The 19,344-nt window shown below is 42.7% G+C and overlaps 1 protein-coding gene across 3 annotated transcripts in view; it reads right to left on the minus strand.

Moving 5' to 3' along the window:
• Nucleotides 1-19,344, minus strand: part of LOC126278936 (somatostatin receptor type 2-like) — a 1,529,331-nt gene that overhangs the window by 892,189 nt on the left and 617,798 nt on the right. For all 3 annotated transcript variants that reach the window (XM_049979230.1, XM_049979217.1, XM_049979237.1), the window contains one exon: nucleotides 5,274-5,312. The gene's annotated coding sequence lies outside the window, so the exon portion shown is untranslated. The remainder of the gene's footprint in view (nucleotides 1-5,273; nucleotides 5,313-19,344) is intronic.

Genomic DNA, 19,344 nt, shown 5'->3' on the forward strand with positions numbered 1-19,344 from the left:
CGACCTCTCCAGCTCTCAAGGAGTTGACATTGGGATGACAGCAATCGCAGTCGATTCCATGATTTCGATTATATAGTGAATCTATGTCCTAGATACTCCGGAACAAGCCGAAGGTGTACCTGAGATGACTAATGGACGTGGCCGCCTAGCATTCCTGGTGGAAGAGCTGACTGTCTTCCGACAATACCATATCGCGGAGTGCTGATAGCACCGAACTACACTGAAATCGGCAGAGGGGTCTCATGAGTCCACATTCCTGTTCAACACGTAGGCACCTCTGCGTGCTGAAACCTACCTGGCTGGTGGGAAGGAAATCAACCGAGTGGGTCATCCAAGATCACCATATTATTCGGAGCGGTCTCGAGCCTACTCAACCGCCTAGTGCGAGACCGTCCATGCTCGAACATAGGCGCACTGGCAGCGCCTCGCGGCGCGAGGTCACTCACTCTTCGCCTGGGCTTGCAAGCGAGACGCCGACTCGACAGCGTCAGCGGGAATCCAACGCGCAGCTGAATCAGGCATCGGCTACAAGCCGGTGTGGAACCAGACGGCTGTAAACATGGTTAATAAATAATTGAACTCTGACAAAGTTTTACTGGCGTCGGAGACGCGCTCACATGTACCCAACTGCTATTCTGACTTCGTGCAGAGGTGTCTTCGCTCTGTCTCTCTGTAGTGCCAGCTGTTAAGTACGAAGGAGGTGGTGTTATGGAGTTGCGGTGTTTTTCGTAGTTATGGTGTGGCTCTCTTTTTGTGCTGAAGAAAACGCTAAATGCGGAGAGATATGAACACCTTTTGACGGCCCCTGTGGACGAGAGGTTCTAGGCTCTTCAGTCCGGAACCACGCCGCTGCTACATTCGCAGGTTCGAATCCAGCCTCGGGTATGGATGTGTGTGATGTCCTTAGGTTAGTTCGGTTTACTTAGTTCTAAGTGTAAGGGGCTGATGACCTAAGATGTTAAGTCCCATAGTGCTTAGAGCCATTTGAACCATTTTTTTGAACACCTTTTACAGCGTTATGTACCGTGTATAGTAAAGAAACAATTAGGAGACCATAATTGTATCTTCATAAACATTTACCTTGTCACAAAGCAGCATCTTTGAGGAAATAATTTGTGGACAACAACATGGATTGGCCTGCCCAGAGTTCCGACCTGAGCCCAGTTTAACACCTTCGAGATGTAAATGTAACTCCATTTTGGGCTCAGGAGCGCTTGGTCGATGAAATGTAATAATACTGTACCAATAGCCTTTATTTTGGTATTGTTTTATTGGGCAACCAGTACCAATCACGCCACGTTCAGGCTTGTAGCATGAATTATGCCAACCACTACTCGTGTTATCACATGTGTGAAGAACAGACATGCTCATGAAGCTGGGATATCTATGGAACCAGATTAGAATATTGGTGCGTTCACTGTCTTGTACGTGCACGCGTGGTACTTGGTGTCAGTCACGAGACAGACCTGAAAATGAAATGATTGGAGCGCTGAAACTAATGCCTAATAAAATAATATCAAAATAACGGTTGTGGGAACCGTATTATTACATACCTTGAGGATGATTTAGAATGTCGACTTAGTTCCGGACCCTAGCGTCCATTACCGGTCTGGCTTAGGATTTTGAGGTGGAATGGACTGCATATCCTCCAGGTATTCCTCCTCACTGAAAGTGTAACCAACAGAGTTCAAGCCTCCATAAAAGAAAGGGGGGACATATCGAATATTAATGTCCACCAATAAGTGTACTATTCACCAGCAGCTCATATTTTCGTAATATGTGGAAGTCTGTGAACAGGTTATAAAAATCGGGCAAATTTTGCAAATTAAAACCATTATGCGACATTTGTATAGCATTTAGTCTGGTACGAAAGTGAAATGTGGACGATAAGCAGTTCAGAAAGGGTAAGAGGTCCATGACTAAGGAATTTGTTGCTAGCGCACTCGAGCAGATGTAATTTCGATGGATTGCTCACGCGCTGCCTGCGATATGTAAACAATAAGAGAATCTCAGACCAGAGAGCAGTGTTGCCTGCAGTACGAGCAGTGTCAGTAGGAGCAGGTAGTAGCGAGCAGTCGTGTGTATGGAGTTGGCTGGCCGGTCGTGGGGAGCTATGGCGGTGCCTGAGCTATGTAGTATAAGGTAAAAACAACCGCGCGCGTATGTAGTTTGTTAAACTAAATTTGTACTATTGGTATATCAGATCCCATGTAAATGTTTCAAAAAATCTTTTAGTAATAATCTTTTTTATATAATTAACTTTTTGACAATCATTCATCTGAATTTAAAAAATTTGCAAATGTCTCCAGTCCATGATCATCCCGATTATCGTAAGGAAAATCAGTTTCTCTTTATACATGACAAATCTAGCGGCCAGCATTGCACTGGGCTGTGCCAAAAAATTTCTTATACGAGCAGATATATACGCGTTATCCGGCGACGTCATTGAGGTAAGAATTTTCAATTTATTCAGAATGATCTCTCAGGGCCATGACGCAGCACTGCTGAAGTCCAAATTTACCAGTTTAGATTCACAGTCAGTTAATTATTGAAGGGTTATATGTGAACCACAATTTTATTGAGAAATTAGTCACACGTTATTATTGCGAGGTTACAGAATAATAAACTGTTGGGAGGTTACACTGAATGTGAATGTTATACTTATTTTTTAACTGTTGGAAGGTTACAACAGGAAGAGAATAGAAGCATTTGAAAAGTGGTGCTGCAGAGAATGCTGAAGATCAGAAGCGTAGATTAAATGAAATGTGTGGCAGAACTTGACTAAAGGAAAGGATGAGTTGGTAGGACACATTCTGAGACATCAATGAATCATTAGTTTAGTACTGGTGGGAAGTGTGGAGTGTAAAAATTGCAGAGGCAGACCAAGGTTCATATACAGTAAGCAGGTTAAAATGGACTTTTGTTGCAGTAGTTATTCGGAGATGAAGCGGCTTGCATAGGATAGAGCAGCGTGGAGAGTTGCTTCAACCCATCTTTGGACAGAAGAAAATAGCAACAACAACAACAACGTCACATCCCCATGAAAGTGCAACATGCTGATGACACGACTTTGAGTATTACGTACTGCAATAGTCGATATATTTCTCTAGTTTATGTAAGGAAACAGTGGCCTCTATTAGCAATTTACTTTTTTCTTTGTACGGACAGTTATGAAAGTTCCTATTTATCCTAACGATATGTGGAACCAAATCTTCCATTTTTGCCGTTTTATTGATAGAGGAACAACAAGCTTACTTTTTAATAATAATGTTTATTATGGTCAAAAATGTGTGAAAATTTTTCTTGTTGCTCCACCGATTTCAGCTGAAAATTACTTTCAGTAGCACTTGACCTTCGAGCGTAACATACGATACAATACGGTTACATCTCATCAAACTCAATGGAGACAAGCTTGGAAAGGATAGGAATGGGGTAGGAAAAGGGCTCAGGTTGGTTTTTGATTTCTTCTTTTTTTGTGTATATATCTTCCAGCTGATTTCTTAAAACGACAATAAGACACCGGTCATGACCTACCAAGATGACTGAATAGGGATATGACTCCTTTTCAGTACATTAACGATCATGTAGCTTGTATAGATGTCAATTCTAAAATGCCTCTGTCACTCTGATCCAATCAGTCTAACGAATGAAGTGCCAACAAACAACGTGTCCCCTGTCCTGATTAATATCGCTTTAACTCAGAACTCGTTTGCGGAAAAGTGAGCATATAGACATGAATATTAATCTCACAAACTTTTTAATCGTGGTCATTCCATATTGCAAGCACTCGTTCCTTTTGTGGACGTGAACTGTGTCGTATTGTCGTTCTCACACAGTAAGCATGGGATTTTTTTCAATTTAACTGTGATTCAGGGAAAATTCATGACCTTATTCTCTGAATATCCATCTAAACGGTCGGTCAGTTATCATTTAGTTGATGGATGACACGCCTCTGACACAGTAAACTAGCAACAAACCCACTTTTGGGCCCTTATTGGGGCCATTATGATATTTGGTTTGTGGGGCTCTCAACTGCGTGGTTATCAGCGCCCTTACACATCCCCAATCCTTTCACTGTTCAGCCTCGCCACTTTCCTGAATGATGATGGAATGACGAGGACAACACAAACACCTACTCCCCTGGCGGAAAAATTTCCCGAACCGGCCGGGAATGGAATCCGAAACCCCATGATCCAGAGGCACCAACGGTAACCACTAGACAACTAGCTGCTGATCCTTATAGGGGCTAAGTGAATAATACTTTCACATCGACACAGTCAAAACTAGTTCTACCAGCGTGATTCTCGTATAGCAGATCTTAACGAAGCGCTATTGTGTGTACAAAATACCTTCATTGCCCTGCACATTTTCGTATTGTGGTTTCTTTTAATGTCACACACGATCTACAACTTATTCGTATCTGATGAGATCTTGCTCTTGTAGCAAGAATTAAATACAGCTATGTGTTGATGTCACTGTAGTTTTTAATTTCGTTTAACATTGTGCTGGATGATTTCAATGGGAAATAACCATAAGCTGAGACCAAGTCGTATTGATGCATTCATACGCACGCATAAAAGACACATACACGCTCGCCCACTCACTCACTTTCTGTCTGTCTCACACACACACACACAAACACAAACACACACGCACACACAAAACTATATAGTTTTGTGTGTGTGTGTGCTTCCATATTTATTAAGATCTGCTCTGTTGACGTAGAACGATGCGTCCGTCCACTGCGCAGTAAAGCGTGGAAACTCGCCGAGTTGAGAAACATGCACGTCATTTGCAGCAAAATCTGTTTTCAGAGACATGAGACAGCAATGGAAACATAATAGCGTAAATTGTATTCGCTGCGTTTTTAATTACACGCGAGCATAGTAAAGGAATGGCATTTCAGCTGTCACTGCTGCTTCAGATGAATTTAATTTACAAGTGGAATATTTTGAAGGGACAACGAAAAAACTCAGAACGGATTTCTATTGCCAGCCGTCACTCGTTAACATGAATAACTTACCTGTTCCACTTTGACTTTAGATCAGTGGATATAATGTTAGTTACTTCACTGGGCTTCTGCACACTTTCGTAGAGAAGTCTCGTGAACACGGTGGTTGCCCGTTCATCAGATCAGCCGTAACAGATTTTGCTTGAAAACTATGACAGCGAACTTTCATTTATGACCTGCTTATACTCAAATTGTTCACGAAGGTTAAGCCTATCACATGCTCATTCAACCAGCTGTACGAAGCGGTCAACATGGTACTTACCAGGTTCGCTCAGACGCAGCTACTGGCGACGTTCAGCACCTACAAGCAAATAAAAACCAAACATTAGTTATTCGTGATTTACAATTGCTCTGATCAGTGCTCTTCCTCATCTCTGCTTTGTTTCGTGTTTCAAAATGCCTTCAACATAGAAAACGCAACGTAATACGATACTGAGTAGAATACAGTGTCTCGCAAATATCACACCTGAGGAATCTCGGACAATCGGACGATGTTATCGGTTTACCATTTCCAATAAATTCGTTTTAGGAGACAAAGCGTTTTAGCCGAGCGATCTAAGGCGCTACAGTCGTGGACTGTGCGGCTGGTCCCGGCGGAGGTTCGAGTCCTCCCTCGGGCATGGATGTGTGTGTTTGTCCTTAGAATAATTTAGGTTAGGTAGTGTATAAGCTTAGGGACTGATGACCTTAGCAGTTAGGTCCCATAAGATTTCACACACATCTGAACATTTTTGAGACAAAGCTTTTCTCTTTGCATATATTAACAGACTGCCATCTTATTGCAGATCTGTTCTATCTTTCTTGGTATCCCTCTAACCTCCCTTTAGTGCATCTGTGTCGAGCTCCGAGCAAATCAGAACCACAGACGAAAATAAGAATACTCTCATATTTGGTATTTAAACGAAAATGGTCGTCACCTGCTTTGCAAAGGAATATCGTCACAGTGAGACAAAAAATTTAGGTATGTAGTGGTTATACGCTCTAAGGCAAAACAGACAACGCACTACATAGGAATTATCCGAACGAAGCAGGAATCGGTAGATGTGATGTGTATGTACAGACACAAAAATCATTAAAATTTGAGAAATAGTGGATGATTTATTCAAGAGAAAGTGCTTCACAATTTGAGCAGTTCAGTAACACGTTGGTCCACGTCTGGCTCCTGTGCAAAGTGTTATTCGGCTTGGCCTAGACCGAATTGCAGGACGTCCTCGTGAGAGGACTGGCGCATTCCATCGACAAGACTCCGAGCTCATTGTGGGTCCTTGACCATAATGCCCAAAACGTTCTGATCTTGGGGAGATCTGGCGACCTTGCATGCCAAGGTAGGGTTTGGCAAGCACGAAGACAAGTTGTAGAAACTCCTGCTGTGTGCGGGCGGGCATTGTCTTGCTGTAATGTAAGCCTAGGATGGCTTGCCATGAAGGGCAACGAAACGCGGTGTAGAATATCGTCGACGTACCACTCTGCTACGAGGGTACCGCCGATCACAGTCAAAGGGGTCTTGCTATGAAAAGAAATGATATCACTCCTAGTTGTCAGGCCGTACGGCGAGCGACATTCACGCTGGTACCTCGCCACTGTCTGGGACCTCTTCAGACATGTCTCCGCTGGTCATCCTGGCTCAGTTCGAAGCAGGACTCCATCACTGAAGACTATTCTATTCCAGTCAACGAGTTTCCAGTTCGAAGACGGGCGACGCTCAGAAAGAACAGTTGGAGCATTATGGACTGGGCCATCCATCCACCTCGAGATTTCGACAGTCTGACGCACCAACAGGTATCCCTCTGGAGAACAACCAACCAATGTCAAGCCGCATAACGGCTTGCATAATGGCGAGATGTGGACCAACTTGTTATTGACTTCCTAAATTTGTGAAGTTATTTCTCTTGAATAAATCATCTAATTTTTCTGACATTGTATATTAAGAACTGTTTACAGGAAGTGAAGAAAAAGTGATGTCTCTGTCTTCTGTCCCGTGCTGTGTACTACTGTATCCACAAGATTACATTTCTGACACATATTCGTTTGGATAATCTCGACTGTATTTAGCCTAGAACCGACATGTATATAGACTGTTCATTTATATTTTTTAAAGAATGAGTTTGCGAGTACCAGAACATGTCAGTTATAAGGTCGTATCTTTTGACTGGGTTATCTTAGAAGCTTAAATGTTTCACACCGCCAAGGACCCGTATACCTTACTGATATAAATTTGAACTTAAAGCTTTTACCCGCTCGTGAAAAATAATATATTCCACATGGTCTTTATTTGAGGCAGTATACCCTTGTCTTCTCCCCGTCTACATTCCGGCTTACAAGTGTCAATGTTGAAACCAAAGTCGATTGACATCTGTAATCAAGCAACGGGATTATTGAAACTGCTGCTCGAAAAGCTTGCCGTAGGTGTTCGACCAATTCAGTAAATATGGGATAGTCTTTAATCTACTTGAGTGCATCAAGTAAATCTACACAATGTCTTAACCTGTAAGCGCGCGAAGCAGTTCACCAGTGTACTTGATCTACTAATCAGGCAAAGATACACAGTACCAAACGGTATAACTGGACAATCCCATACAAGCTAAAATTGTTAAGTTAAATCAGTAATAGAAAATACACTACAGACTTGTGTAAGCCATTTTACAGACATTTGATAAGCCTTTACAGTCATGTCAACCAAAATGGAATCAAACCACATAAATCAAAAGCGGGGGATATCCAGTGATTTCTTCAGTATAATCACAGATCCAGATTGCTGAATGACCTCTCGTATATATTTAGAAGTCAGTGCGTAACAAGCAGATGGGAATGAGAAGTCAGATTACGCATATCAGTTACTGGTTTCTAGAACTAATGGGCTACTATAAATGACTTATTCCGTCTGAGAGCTCTATATTTCGCAATGTTCTACATGTTCGAATATGATTATGCATGATCAGAAGCGTAAAATCAAGAAATTTGTGTTCCAACACAGAAAATGTTGGTCACACGATGCACGTCCAAGCGGTGGTCGAATTCGTTCTTCAACTCAGGTGTCGTATCTATGAGCATCCACCCATGATGGGCTCCCTGGACTAATCCAATGTTCTCAGCAGTGGGAGTGCATAAAAATTGTCCTTCATGTTCCACCAAAGGAAAAAAGTCACAAGGTGTTACGTCAAGCTACCTGGGGAACCAAGAGATCAGAGCAACGTCATCTTCACCGCTACGCCCAATCAGCGAAGCTGAAGAGATACAAGTCACGGTCTTCTCACAGAAGGAAAATGGCCCTTAGTGCTTCATTTATTTCACTAACCTTCAACAGATATTGTTCATGCGTCACGATTTCATGAGGATGTTCAATGGGGACACTCTCAGATTGTGGTGATTTACCTTTCCAGATAAATGGAAGGTTATTTAGTCGCTGAATATTAGCTCATCGACTAAATACACTACTGGCCTTTAAAATTGCTACACCACGAAGATGTGCTACAGACGCGAAATTTGACCGACAGGAAGAAGATGCTGTGATATGTAAATGATTAGCTTTTCAGACCATTCACACAAGGTTGGCGACAACTACAACGTGCTGACGTGACGAAAGTTGCCAACCGATTTCTCATACACAAACAGCAGTTGACCGGCGTTGCCTGGTGAGACGTTGTTGTGATGCCTCGTGTAAGGAGGAGAAATACGTACCATCACGTTTCCGACTTTGATAAAGATCGGATTGTAGCCAATCGCGATTGCGGTTTATCGTATCGCGACATTGCTGCTCGCGTTGGTCGAGATCCAATGACTTAACAGAATATGGAATCGGTGGGTTCAGGAGGCTAATACGGAACGCCGTGCTGGATCCCAATGGCCTCGTATCACTAGCAGTCGAGATGACAGGCATCTTATCCGCATGACTGCAACGGATCGTACAGCCACTTCTCAGTCCCTGAGTAAACATATGGGGACGTTTACAAGACAACAACCATCTGCAAGAACAGTTCGAAGACGTTTTCAGCAGCATGGACATCAGCTCAGACATCATGGCTGCGGTTACTCTTGACGCTGCATCACAGACAGGAGCATCTGCGATGGTGTACTCAACGACGACCCTGGGTGCACGAATGCCAAAACGTCATTTTTTTCAGATGAATCCAGGTTCTGCTTACAGCATCATGATGGTCGCATCCGTGTTTGGCGACTTCGCCGTGAACACACATTGGAAGCTTGTATTCGTCATCGCCATACTGGCGTATCACCCGGCGTGATGGTATGGGGTGCCTTTGGTTATACGTCTCGGTCACCTCGTGTTCGCATTAACGGTACGTTGAACAGTGGACGTTACATTTCAGATGTGTTACGACCCGTGGCTCTACTCTTCATTCGATCCCTGGGAATCTCTACATTTTAGCAGGATAATGCACGACCGCATGTTGTAGGTCTTGTACGGGCCTTTCTGGATAAAGAAAATGTTCGACTGCTGCCCTGGCCAGCACTTTGTCCATATCTCTGACCAACTGTAAACGTCTGGTCAATGGTGGCCGAGCTATACGCCAGTCACAATACGCCAGTCATTACTCTTGATGAACTGTGGTATCATGTTGAAGCTGCATGGGCAGCTGCACCTGTACACGCCATCCAAGCTCTGTTTGACTCAAGGCCCTTACGTATCAAGGCGGTTATTACAGCCAGAGTGGTTGTTCTGGGTACTGATTTCTCAGGATGTATGCGCCCAAATTACGTGAAAATATAATCAGATGTCAGTTCTAGTATAATATATTTGTCCAATGAATATCCGTTTATCATCTGCATTGTTTCGTCGTGTAGCAATTTTAATGGCGAGCAGTGTAATAATTATGGTGTCATATTTGTGCTTGCCTCATAGTCCTCATATGTGGAGAGTATTGTTACATGGACAGTGACTGAAACTAGGTTGATCTAATGGCTGTTCCGAGAAGCAGCTCTCAATTTGGCCGAATGCCTCTTGCGTCGACGGTACGTCGGGCACTAATCAGCCGACAAAGAGGACGTCCAGGCGGCGCATCAGCTGTCGAGTGGTCTCGCCATTCGGTGCGGATGTCGCGTCAGATGTGACGGGCCCCTCTGATTAGCCACACCCACTGCATATGTGCACCGCGGCCTTAATTAGCGAAGATCACACGGCCGACATGGGCGCGTGGCAGGCCCTCATACTGCGGCGTTAACACGCAGCGCCACGGGCGGCCTTGGCGAAGCTTGCAGCGCGCGTGGGCCGAAATGACGGCAAGCGTTTGGTTTTCGCGTGAGCTACAGGCAACCCGAGTTTGTTTCCGCGGCCCATTGTTACTCTTCACTGCACAAAGAAACTGTCAAAACAGTCCACACCTGGTTTACGTTCCCGCGCGCAACATCGGCACTTTAAACACCTCCTCCTAACTTTGTGTGTCTGCTCACGGCGCCAGGAAACAAAACTGGAGGTTCCATTGTTCCTTCGAACAGAGGTCGCATACAGTAGTTCCGCGACTTAATTTTTGTTTTCGAAGCGTACGGAAAATGATAAATGATCTCAATGTACTTTCTGCGAATGTCTCTCACAGGTAACAACGACCGTCTCTTTAAAGTAATTAATTAAAAGTCTTCTGCAGCGAGGCAGACTCTTAGAAAGAAAGAATTTTTTTCGTCCTTTACACTCTGTCGAAGCACTTTTCCCTCTTTTATGGCAGAATCGGAATAGAAATATTCACTCAGTACTCTCCCAACGGATAAATGAAAATTTCGTTATTGGGTTGATACTCCGCTAAATATTTATATCAAGGGCAGCATTCGATCAATCTAAACATCGTATCATTCCAGTCTGTTCTGTATCAAAAGTTCTTTACACGTTCAGCAATTATCTCTCATTCTTTTTTTGACGACTATTGCGAGAAATTTATTTCTCCACTTAGCTCTGTTATTTTATCCACATTTAAACTCGCCAGCACATGCGTGTGGTATTAGGTGTATCGACAGGCACAAAAATTACGAGAAACGTGATGATAATCCTGTAACTTTTCCACCCGTGAAGTATGCAAATTCTTTTGCCTTCCTTGATTTCTCGGGAGAGTTGTAGCTCGTAGATTCTCATTTTCTCAGAGATGCCTCAAGATGAAATCCTGCTATTCTGAAACCGATGACAATGCAATTTGAATTTCAGGGTAAATATCACAGCTGAAACAAAATACGTTTCTCACAATACATCAAGTATCCCCTGACAACATAAGCTCTTCATATATCCATCTTCAGGTGGACCAGGGGAGGCTAGGTGTTAATATTTTTACTACCAGAAAAAAGTTCTTATTCTGTTACAGAAGTTTTGAAGCTGTTTTCGCAACTGGTGTTAGTCTCTTTTGCTTTTGGAATCGTTTTTACTCGTTTCTAGTGAAGAGGTTTTCTTTATACTGTCAGGGCACTGCCAAGAGGAAATGTATTTGGTCTGATCTTTTGTCAAGCTTCATACGAGAATACTGGCTCTAGCAGTCCACGGTATCCACATATTTCACAAATCTCGTTTGGTGGTTAAGAGGATGCCCTTGTCATTTTAATATATAGTTCCCTACACAGATATTGTTTTTTTTATTTTATGCCTCTTCTCTGTACTAACGTATATTTTGAGTTTCATGGCCACTTTTCTATTACACTGAATACGAGCGATGAACAGTTGTTTTAACGATGTCATGTACGAATGTTACCATTAAAAAAAAAGATTTTTGAAGCCATTATAGCACAAACACTAACCAGAAATGTTTTGCGGTATGTATTCTGTAATTAATATGAGCTCTGAAGGCGGTTAGATTGTTAGCCGAAACTAGTTATCTATACGAGTAAAGAAGGCTTCACGGGGTCGCTTATTTCCTAGTTGACAATGTCATGTCTTGCGACATGAAGCTCTCCTAGAATACAGCGCGCCACGTTTTAACGTCGTTGTTTTGTACGCTGATAGAAGGGATGCATTTGGTCTACCAATAGCGAACTAGTAATGAGGGATTGCGTATCCTTCTGCTGTCAGAATCAGGTTAATGTTTCCTTACTGCGGGGTAGCCGCGCGATCTGAGGCGCTTTGTCACGGCCCGAGCGGCTATCCCGTCGGAGGTTTCCAGGTAACACCGTTATGGAGCCACCATGACTTTGCACAGTGCCTTGTCCACAACTTGGCTAAATGGCTTCGTGGGATATGCGCCACACTCAGCTCTTAGCATCAGAAATCGGGACTCATTCGACCAGGCCACGGTTTCCCAGTCGTCTAGGGTCCAACATAAATGGCCGCGATTCCAGCAGAGGCGCCGTTGTTATGCTGTTAGCAAAGGCACTCACGTCAGTCGTCTGCTACCATACCCCATTAATTCCAAGTATCGCTACGCTATCAAAGTAATGGTTACGATCGTCGTATGTCACACATTGGTGTCTGCGGCTGCTTAATGCAGTGTTGCTTACCTGTTAGCACTGACATCTCTACTGAAACGTCGCTGCTCTCGGTCGATAAGTGAAGGCCGAAGGCCTCTTGTGTTTTCCATGGTAAGAGGTAATGCCTGAAATTTGGTATTCTCTGCACACTCTTGACGCTGCGGATCTTGGGTTATCGAATTTCCTAACAATTTTCGAAATTGAATCTCCCATGCGTCTCGCTCTAACTACCATTCTGTGTTCAAAGTCTTTCAATTCCCATTATGCGGCCGTAATCACGTCGGAAACCTTTTTACATGAATCACCTGAGAACCAATGACAGCTCCAACAATGGGCTACCTTTTATACCTTGTGTACCGGTGAAAAAAAAAAGAGAGAGAGCTATAAGCACTATGATGGGACTTAACATCTGAGATCATCAGTCCCCTAGACTTAGAACTACTTGAACCTAACTAACCTAAGGACATCACACCGGCACGCATCCATGCCCGAGGCAGGATTCGTACCTGCGACCGTAGCAGCAGCGTCGTTCCCGACTGAAGCGTCTAGAACCGCTCGACTACAGCGGCCGGCTGTACTTTTGTGAATTCAGTGTATATCAAGGTTTTTGAAAACAATGTCATAAAAGCAGTCATTACGAAATGTGACTCTGTAGAGGAAGAACGTCCAGGAGGAGGCCGATGTAACTGTAGCCGAAATGTCGGTATTATCGGTAATAGACGTTTTTGGAATATGACGCTGATCCACACCCACAAAACTTTTTACGAGAATGGTAAGGAAATTACTGACTTTTGCGTTACGCAGGAGTCCTGCCAAATTTAACTGGACGACGGTTTCAATGAGTTTTTGGGTGGATGGATCATTCTATTATTTCCGCACTCTCTCGGCCATCTTAATGTCATCTAATATGTTATTAACAGTATTAACGAACGACAGCGTTATGATCAAATGTACTGGAAATCGTATGCCAATTTTTATGATTGTGGGTGTAGTTATATGGTCTTTGCTTTTCGTCTCATTAAGAGTAACTACTCATACACCAGTACTACGATCTTAACAAAGGTCACTGATTACCACGCCGTTCAATGCCAAACTATTTTAAATCCACGCATCCATCGATGAGACATGCTGATCTCTACGCCTTCATCTCTAAGCCACTCTATCAGTTTCAGACTATGTAAGTCACCACGTTCACGACTGCTTCATCAGTACATAGCGTCCATCGCAAATGCGAGAGCTATCTCAGCCTGATCCCTGGCCGACTCACATTACGCTTCACCTATCTGTAGTCCCAGACCGTATCATCCGTGCTCTCATGTCCGCAAGAACATACACCACGCATTCACGTAACTAATTCGCTTCGATGGTCAGTGAGGTAAGGAATGAGGAGGTTCTACGCAGAATCGGAGAGGAAAGGAATATGTGGAAAACACTGATAAGGAGAAGGGACAGGATGATAGAACATCTGCTAAGACATGAGGGAATGACTTCCATGGTACTAGAGGGAGCTGTAGAGGGCAAAAACTGTAGAGGAAGACAGAGATTGGAATATGTCAAGCAAATAATTGAGGACGTAGGTTGCAAGTGCTACTCTGGGATGAAGATGTTAGCACAGGGGAGGAATTCGTGGCGGGCCGCATCAAACCAGTCAGTATACTGATGACAAAAAAAAAGTCAATGAATCCACGATCTTCATTACAGATGCACATTTCGTTCTATCTCCAGCGGGAATCTAAAATTACGGAGCATGGAGAACATGGATGGGGACCGCGGACAGGTGACGCTACGTGGAAATGTAAATTGGCCAGGGAGCGTGCCGCGATCGTCGGCGCATTTGTGGTAAACGCTGTGTGACAGTAGGTCCTGGATTCGAGTCCTGTTTTGCCACACATTTTCATTTGTCGTCGCTGATTCCGCATAAATTCCCGATGGGACTGATATTAATAGTTCCTTTCCTTTTCCTTTCTTTTCCCTACCTTCACCATCAATTTACGGAGGATGTATCTCAGCTGCGGATTTAGTACAGACACCACGCATTCATATGTGCGAGACCTTGCCGTAGTTAGGACAGTGGACTGGTGTTCAGAAGAACTAATTTCAACGATTTTCATTTTAGGAGTAATGCTGCCAAGGTTTCTTAAACAAGGCGAAATAAAATTTTCCTTCTCTGCCATTGCCCTATTCGACCCTTTCGTTCGCTGATGTCCACAATACCACAGTTAATACTATCCTTTGCCGACCGGGGTGGACGAGCGGTTCTAGGCGCTACAGTCTGGAACCGCGCGACCGCTAAGTCGCAGGTTCAAATCCTGCCTCGGGCAAGGATGTGTGTGATGTCCTTATGTTAGTTAGGTTTAAGTAGTTCTACGTTCTAGGGGACTGATGACCTTAGAAGTTAAGTCCCATAGTGCTCAGAGCCACTTGAACCATTTGAACTACTATCCTTTAGCTCTTGACTACCATCGATCTATTTCTATAACGGAGCATTTTTATATACATTAGTGTTTAATTAATATGTTGTGTGCATACGCACCTTATTCTGTTGTTTCCTCATTTCAGTGCATGACGTATTTCCTACGTTGATACAAAATGATAAAACAGTTTAGAAATATATTCTGTATATTTTCTATTGTCTAAATTTCTGTTGTGATTGTATGTAATGTATGATACAAAGTCTCTATATTTAAGAGAATACGGTGATCTATTTCTGTATATTAATACTGTAACAGATGATTGTCTTTTTTAATGTGTGGTAGTATGGAGTGATCTGTTTGTGAACCAGCGATTTTAATCTTTGTTTCTGGCCAAAGATAGGCAAAAATGGAATACATTTAACTACCAATCCCCATTGTCATTTTATGATATCCAAGTGCATCCCATAAATGCAATGACCACACAGTTCTTTATCAAGATAGGAGAAATTTCTGCCCTGAAAACTAGTAAAACAGTTTCTTTACTCTGACGCAACAGAAACAAGCAGCACATTGTGACCTTATGGAGATGAACCCAATGTTTGACCCTAGCTCAAATACATATATATTTATCCATTGCTTGACGGATTTGAAAAAGACCTAGGAGGCTTGAAGTAAATTGAAATCTTTGGATTTTTTTACAGTTACTTTTTACATGTAGAAAGTTTAATTGCGTAACAAATAATGGTCCTAAACGCAACAGTCCCTTGAAAAATGCACAGTTGACAATAACTTAGCAGCTGAAACAATCAATGTTGAGGGGAGGGGGGGGGGCTGAGGTTATAGGAACGAAGGAAAAGATTTTACTAGCATATCGTGAACCAAGATGCTGCAATAGACATAAGCACTGCTGTCGGCAAAGAACAAGAGATAAAGTTGTTATTAGTCATTCACAGAAATTCGCTGTGCTGATAAACCTAAAACTTCGTTAACCGATTTGCACGGGACAAGAGCAGGGCGGGAGGAAAACTGATTGCTCATAAAGTCACTGAGACGAGAGAACGAACATACTCTTCATCCTAAAACAGGATGGTGTAGAAAATTTAGCTTACGACACATGTGGATTCAGAAATTTAGAAAGAGTTTGTTACAAAGAATTGGGTGTACTAACCAGTATTGCCTCGTGGTGCAGCTGTACAGAGTGCCTTCGTCGGCCAATAGTACGACCAGCGTGCCCAGCCTGTAGCGCGTCCCTTCTTTAACATCAGCATCCTTTCCACTACACTAGCGACAGGAACCACTCTTTGGCGCAACTTAAGACCAGCCGCAGCTACAGCGTCCGGCCGCAACATGAAGACCCAATCGGCTGTCGTGAAAGGCGCACCCAATTCACTCCTTGTTCGACCAATTTCACAGAGACTTTCTCGAAACACCTGGAAACTTCTACCGCGAACTTCTAGCAATCAATAGAAACACACTGTAAGACGTGTATATTTCAATTGTCTATTATCAGATCACAATTTATGAAAGATGTTTACATTTTATTAATAGGATTAAGTAGGAATAATTAATATTTGTCATGTTGGAAATAACTGTGGTAGCAGAGAATGTCTGCACCAAGGTATTGTTGGCAGGAGAGACCGCACATTGATATAATTTTAAAAAGGGCGGGAGAGGCTGCGTATGGATACATTTTAAGAAAAGTGAGGTAAAGACCGCGCACTGATACATTTTGTAATGGTAGCAGGGATTATCTGCATCAAAAAGCATTGTTCGCGGGAGAGATCGAACTTTAGCGTTCGTAGGAAATCAGTAGTAAGCAAGAAGTGAAGCGAGTCGGTAGAACGTCTGAAGCGAGAGGTTGAGAGGAGCGGTGTGCCTGACAGCCACCAGCTATGATTTACAAGAGATTGTAAACGGATGTACTGAGACATCAGCTAACTATTATCATTGTTTTTGTTTTTGTTGTGGTCTTCAGGCCCGAGACTGGTTTCATGCAGCTCTCCATGCTACTCTATCCAGTGCAAGCTTCATCTCCCAGTACCCTACTGTAGCCTACATCCTTCTGAATCTGCTTAGTGTATTAATCTCTTGGTCTCCCTCTACGATTTTTACCCTCCACGCTGCCCTACAATACTAAATTGGTGATCCCTTGATGCCTCAGAACGTGTCCTACCAACCGATCCCTTCTTCTTGTCAAGCTGTGCCACAAACTCCTCTTCTCCACAATCCTATTCGATACTTCCTCATTAGTTACGTGATCTACCCATCTAATTTTCAGCATTCTTCTGTAGCACCACATCTCGAAAGCTTCTATTCTCTTCTTGTCTAAACTATTTATCGTCCATGTTTCACTTCCATACATGGTTACACTCCATACAAATACTTTCAGAAAAGACTTCCTGACACTTAAATCTATACTCGATGTTAACAAATTTCTCTTCTTCAGAGACGTTTTCCTTGCCATTGCCAGTCTACATTTTATATCCTCTCTACTTCGACCATCATCAGTTATTTTGCTCCCCAAATAGCAAAACTCCTTTACTACTTTAAGCGTCTCATTTCCTAATCTAATTCCCTCAGCATCACCCGACTGACTTTGACTACGTTCCATTATCCTCGTTTTGCTTTTCTTGATGTTCATCTTATATATATTATATTATATTATATTATATTATCATAAGAGGAACTAATATTAATGAATTATTTTTTTTTTTTTTTTTTTTTTTTGAGAAACTCAAGACCACTGAAGGTATGTTTGAGCAATGCTAGTTGTAAGATTATTGTAAAAAATAAATCCCTTTTGAACGTTTGTAACGTCATTTCATTGAGAATATAATTAATTTTTGCCTGCAATATTGCATTAATGATTATAATCCATCCCAAAACCATCAACGTAAAACTTTGCAAATTTTTATTGCTGCCAAGAAAAAGTTTAACTATGATTTACGTAACCTCAGTCTAATTACAGAATAATGTCAGCTTTATTATTAAAGAATGGTAACCACTGAGAGCTACGACGACGACACATTCTATGTTTCGTCGAAATAATCACTTTCAATAAGCAGCATTTGAATTTGTATGCGAAGATTTAGAGAGAGAATTAATTTCAAAGGGAAGATTCCATTTGTTATTATTAAGCAAGAGATAGAAATCCTAAGGGAAGGTTTCGTAGGTTATCGTAGAAGGGACGGTTGCGTAACAAAAAAGACAGATAGAGGAGACAGGAAGGTTTCAACACGTTTACGAATCCTGCGAGAAAGATCGTTGCACTTACGTGTCGTATGTCACGTAAGCCGGCACAGAGATGACTAGTATCGTCTGCCATCATCTCTCTCTCTGCTTTGTTCTTATTCGCTCTCCCATCATCTCTCTCCTTGTTCTTATTCGCTCTCCCCTCTGTTCTTGCTCTGTGCATTCCAACGTTTCAGCCCTCCGTTTCTAAGCTTGGAGAGAGCAGAGAATTCACCTTAGCCGTCAGCCAAACTAACAGAGTGAACTTCATGCAGGGTAGGGAGCGTTCACGAAATAGAGGCTGCTGATCATAAGGGGAAAGTCAGTATTAAAATAACACCCACTGTAATGACCGAATCCTGAAGGGATTGACAACAAAAGAAAAGTAAGTCATGTTAGTAAGAATTTAAACAAGTAGAACCTGGAAGCCTCGATGGAGACGTACAGTGCTTGACGCCTTCGTCATCTATAAGCACACAGTCCCAATGCAGTATAACGCGGCCAGCAGTTGTCGAGCAGTCAGAATTTAAAAGTTCGAGAGTTTCTTCCAGCCGACGGGCCTCGGGAGTCTGTCAGCCGACTGCAGGAAATTATGGGAGCGAAAAGATCTATTCCGTTAAGCTTCCACACTAAGCAGGACTTGCACTCTTGTATGTACATACCTCTGGACTGTGGGTAGCCATGCCTTATTTGTATCTGAGATCGATTGCCACTTACAGTGTGACATGAAACAGAACCTGAGGGTTCGGAATTTGAGCAATACGAAACTGACTCCTTTTCAAAATTCGAGTCATAGTGATAAGCCAGTCAGGCTATTTGTTCTAGTAATTTGAATATCTAATAAGCCTGATCTACGTTCTACGCTCATTGAAAGTTGTGACCCAGTGACTGCGCTTTTCGACATGTTCACGTTGAACCGTGATTTATTTTCGAAGAATATTCTTAAGAATTTATTTTATTTACTAGCGATTCATCAAGAACAAAAATGGTTCAAATGGCTCTGAGCACTATGGGACTCATCTGCTGTGGTCATTAGTCCCCTAGAAAGAACTACTTAAACCTAACTAACCTAAGGACATCACACACATCCATGCCCGAGGCAGGATTCGAACCTGCGACCGTAGCAGTCGCACGGTTCCGGACTGCGCGCCTAAAACCGCGAGACCACCGCGGCCGGCATCAAGAACATTAACACATTTAATCACAGTATGTAACCATGGAAGTAGTTGCCAGGGAGTAACTGATGAAATCATAGACAAATTCCTTTTAACAAATGGGAATTTTATTCACTTTAAT

The sequence above is a fragment of the Schistocerca gregaria genome, chromosome 1, assembly GCF_023897955.1.
Source record: "Schistocerca gregaria isolate iqSchGreg1 chromosome 1, iqSchGreg1.2, whole genome shotgun sequence".
In the NCBI taxonomy this organism is placed as follows: Eukaryota; Metazoa; Arthropoda; class Insecta; order Orthoptera; family Acrididae; genus Schistocerca; species Schistocerca gregaria.